At 50.6% G+C, this 5,000-nt stretch overlaps 1 non-coding gene across 1 annotated transcript in view; it reads right to left on the bottom strand.

The window, feature by feature from the left end:
• Window positions 1–615, bottom strand: part of LOC126326693 (small subunit ribosomal RNA) — a 1,893-nt gene extending 1,278 nt beyond the window's left edge. The window contains exon 1 of the ribosomal RNA XR_007560848.1: window positions 1–615. This exon is cut by the window's left edge and continues 1,278 nt beyond it. This is a non-coding gene — a ribosomal RNA (small subunit ribosomal RNA).
• Between the last annotated feature and the right edge of the window lie 4,385 nt (window positions 616–5,000).

The raw sequence follows: 5,000 nt of genomic DNA on the forward strand, positions 1-5,000 counted from the left end.
GCTATTGGAGCTGGAATTACCGCGGCTGCTGGCACCAGACTTGCCCTCCAATAGATACTCGTTAAAGGATTTAAAGTGTACTCATTCCGATTACGGGGCCTCGGATGAGTCCCGTATCGTTATTTTTTCGTCACTACCTCCCCGTGCCGGGAGTGGGTAATTTGCGCGCCTGCTGCCTTCCTTGGATGTGGTAGCCGTTTCTCAGGCTCCCTCTCCGGAATCGAACCCTGATTCCCGTTACCCGTTACAACCATGGTAGGCGCAGAACCTACCATCGACAGTTGATAAGGCAGACATTTGAAAGATGCGTCGCCGGTACGAGGACCGTGCGATCAGCCCAAAGTTATTCAGAGTCACCAAGGCAAACGGACCAGACAAGCCAATCCGATTGGTTTTGATCTAATAAAAGCGTCCCTTCCATCTCTGGTCGGGACTCTGTTTGCATGTATTAGCTCTAGAATTACCACAGTTATCCAAGTAACGTGGGTACGATCTAAGGAACCATAACTGATTTAATGAGCCATTCGCGGTTTCACCTTAATGCGGCTTGTACTGAGACATGCATGGCTTAATCTTTGAGACAAGCATATGACTACTGGCAGGATCAACCAGGGAGCTGCGTCAACTAGAGCTGAGCAGCCGGCCGCCCGGGAGTGTGTCCCGGGGGCCCGCGCGAACACGCAAGCGTCCGCTCAATTATTCTGCAAACAGGAGGAGGCCGAGCTCCCCTGCACGATACACCTCGAAACCCTCTCAGGTCCCGGCGGCGCGCAGCGCCGTCCTAGGTACTTGGTCGGTTTCGAGAGAGGCGCAATCGCCCGGAGTTAGGCGAGTAGACGGTTTTAGTGAGAACACCCTTGCTCCCAACTGAGCTTGCCGCTGCCGACAGAGGCCCGGGAGCGTGCTGTCGTGGCATTGCCGGCGGGAGACAACACGCGCCACCTATGGTGACCGGCAGCTCCAACGCCAGCGCCACACAAGGGCAAAGCCCCACTTGGGTGCAGAAGCGAACTCTCCCAGCACAGCGCACGCGCCAACACGTCCGCACAACTGCGATACAAACCACCTGCGAGAACCGCTGGGGCGACCGAGCAGCAGACGGCGTCGCGGCGCCGAGTGCCAGGCGGCGGCGCATCCTCAACGCACACAGTCCTCAATCAGACCAGCACACTGCAGATGTCCACCGCGCTTCGCACCCGGGCTCGGCTGAACCAACTTTGGCCGCCAGGCGCCGCGTGCAGGGTGCGCCGCAGCGTAGCTGCGCCGCCTGCCGGGCCCGTCGGCTGGCGCTCCTGCCACTCGGCGCCCCCCACCAGCCGCCTGTTGCGCGTGCGCCCACGCAGCGCGCGGCCAACACGCCGGGCGGCCCCCCTTCACCGGCCGGGAACAGTCCCACCAAGCCACCGCCGCGTATCGCTTCATACCCACATGGGCCTAGTCACGTGTGTGGATGTGGCGGGTACCGCTGAAACAACCCGGTTAATAGCTGTACCGATCGTCGCCATCACAGATTCACCTCCAGCGTGAACAACCGCTCAACAACGGATTTCCAGTTCATTTGCGTATCTTGGGCAGTAAACGTAGATGTCCACCTACATTTGCGAATTCAACAATTCTTGCATGCCAGGATGTCATGTGTCACGACACGCTACATCAGACCACATACACACTGCGACATGTGCAGAAGAGAACACGTGGAAGGTGGCCCGCGCACGTATGCGATGTCCCTTCCGCGATCCACTGTCAACCGGCATCTGCGGCATGTCCCAGATATGGAACGCGGTCCACCAGGGTAGCACTTTGTGTGAGGCAATACGACAAAGTCGGAATACACGCGTCACTACATCAGACGGCTCACGCTGACCTGACCTGACCTGACTCACCGCACCACCACCCCCAGCGACCCAGGGTGACATACAATGCGTTCGTACGTTCCTCCCACACGCCTCTACGGCGTACCACAGTGCAACCTAGCTGTTATTGGGAGACGAGACAAGTAGCATCGAGCACATCATATGGAAATTGAGATTCGACACCGTTGGGCACAGCCAGCGTACGGTCACACGTATCACACTACTTCACTCTGTACGTAACGACCGATGATCGGTACAGCGTGTGGGTTACGCGTACGACATCAGCGGACAATGGACACAGACCATACCACGACGTACACTGAGGGCGTCGACATCTGAATGCAACTGAACAGCTGCGAGGCTCATTTAACACTCAAACGCCAGACCGACCAGCTTGAGAGGACAGAGACACAAAGAGGGGGACAGAGGGAGGGGGGGGGGGCGATATAGTCCTATTGCAGTACAATTGACAGTGGATAGCGGGAATATGTGGAAAGTAAGCAACACTCGCAAGACATCTACATGAGGATAACAACGACACCAGAGATTCCGAGCAGTGAACTATGTTAGGCAAAGGGACAACGTGGGTTAGGTTAAGGGACAACGTGGGTTAGGTTAAGGGACAACGTGGGTTAGGTTAAGGGACAACGTGGGTTAGGTTAAGGGACAACGTGGGTTAGGTTAAGGGACAACGTGGGTTAGGTTAAGGGACAACGTGGGTTAGGTTAAGGGACAACGTGGGTTAGGTTAAGGGACAACGTGGGTTAGGTTAAGGGACAACGTGGGTTAGGTTAAGGGACAACGTGGGTTAGGTTAAGGGACAACGTGGGTTAGGTTAAGGGACAACGTGGGTTAGGTTAAGGGACAACGTGGGTTAGGTTAAGGGACAACGTGGGTTAGGTTAAGGGACAACGTGGGTTAGGTTAAGGGACAACGTGGGTTAGGTTAAGGGACAACGTGGGTTAGGTTAAGGGACAACGTGGGTTAGGTTAAGGGACAACGTGGGTTAGGTTAAGGGACAACGTGGGTTAGGTTAAGGGACAACGTGGGTTAGGTTAAGGGACAACGTGGGTTAGGTTAAGGGACAACGTGGGTTAGGTTAAGGGACAACGTGGGTTAGGTTAAGGGACAACGTGGGGTTAGGTTAAGGGACAACGTGGGTTAGGTTAAGGGACAACGTGGGTTAGGTTAAGGGACAACGTGGGTTAGGTTAAGGGACAACGTGGGTTAGGTTAAGGGACAACGTGGGTTAGGTTAAGGGACAACGTGGGTTAGGTTAAGGGACAACGTGGGTTAGGTTAAGGGACAACGTGGGTTAGGTTAAGGGACAACGTGGGTTAGGTTAAGGGACAACGTGGGTTAGGTTAAGGGACAACGTGGGTTAGGTTAAGGGACAACGTGGGTTAGGTTAAGGGACAACGTGGGTTAGGTTAAGGGACAACGTGGGTTAGGTTAAGGGACAACGTGGGTTAGGTTAAGGGACAACGTGGGTTAGGTTAAGGGACAACGTGGGTTAGGTTAGGGACAACGTGGGTTAGGTTAAGGGACAACGTGGGTTAGGTTAAGGGACAACTTGAGTTAGGTTAAGGGACAACTTGAGTTAGGTTAAGGGACAACTTGAGTTAGGTTAAGGGACAACTTGAGTTAGGTTAAGGGACAACTTGAGTTAGGTTAAGGGACAACTTGAGTTAGGTTAAGGGACAACTTGAGTTAGGTTAAGGGACAACTTGAGTTAGGTTAAGGGACAACTTGAGTTAGGTTAAGGGACAACTTGAGTTAGGTTAAGGGACAACTTGAGTTAGGTTAAGGGACAACTTGAGTTAGGTTAAGGGACAACTTGAGTTAGGTTAAGGGACAACTTGAGTTAGGTTAAGGGACAACTTGAGTTAGGTTAAGGGACAACTTGAGTTAGGTTAAGGGACAACTTGAGTTAGGTTAAGGGACAACTTGAGTTAGGTTAAGGGACAACTTGAGTTAGGTTAAGGGACAACTTGAGTTAGGTTAAGGGACAACTTGAGTTAGGTTAAGGGACAACTTGAGTTAGGTTAAGGGACAACTTGAGTTAGGTTAAGGGACAACTTGAGTTAGGTTAAGGGACAACTTGAGTTAGGTTAAGGGACAAACACTAGATCGCGTGTTTTAAGGGACAACTTGAGTTAGGTTAAGGGACAACTTGAGTTAGGTTAAGGGATAATGGTACATCCACAGTTAGGTTAAGGGATAATGTGGTACAACCACAGTTAGGTTAAGGGATAATGTGGTACAACCACAGTTAGGTAAGGGATAATGTGGTACAACCACAGTTAGGTTAAGGGATAATGTGGTACAACCACAGTTAGGTTAAGGGATAATGTGGTACAACCACAGTTAGGTTAAGGGATAATGTGGTACAACCACAGTTAGGTTAAGGGATAATGTGGTACAACCACAGTTAGGTTAAGGGATAATGTGGTACAACCACAGTTAGGTTAAGGGATAATGTGGTACAACCACAGTTAGGTTAAGGGATAATGTGGTACAACCACAGTTAGGTTAAGGGATAATGTGGTACAACCACAGTTAGGTTAAGGGATAATGTGGTACAACCACAGTTAGGTTAAGGGATAATGTGGTACAACCACAGTTAGGTTAAGGGATAATGTGGTACAACCACAGTTAGGTTAAGGGATAATGTGGTACAACCACAGTTAGGTTAAGGGATAATGTGGTACAACCACAGTTAGGTTAAGGGATAATGTGGTACAAACCACAGTTAGGTTAAGCGATAATGTGGTACAACCACAGTTAGGTTAAGCGATAATGTGGTACAACCACAGTTAGGTTAAGCGATAATGTGGTACAACCACAGTTAGGTTAAGCGATAATGTGGTACAACCACAGTTAGGTTAAGCGATAATGTGGTACAACCACAGTTAGGTTAAGCGATAATGTGGTACAACCACAGTTAGGTTAAGCGATAATGTGGTACAACCACAGTTAGGTTAAGCGATAATGTGGTACAACCACAGTTAGGTTAAGCGATAATGTGGTACAACCACAGTTAGGTTAAGCGATAATGTGGTACAGCCACAGTTAGGTTAAGCGATAATGTGGTACAGCCACAGTTAGGTTAAGCGATAAAGTTGGTTAAATTTGGTATTGTGTGGG

This window comes from Schistocerca gregaria, unplaced genomic scaffold (assembly GCF_023897955.1).
Source record: "Schistocerca gregaria isolate iqSchGreg1 unplaced genomic scaffold, iqSchGreg1.2 ptg001001l, whole genome shotgun sequence".
NCBI classification, from domain to species: Eukaryota; Metazoa; Arthropoda; class Insecta; order Orthoptera; family Acrididae; genus Schistocerca; species Schistocerca gregaria.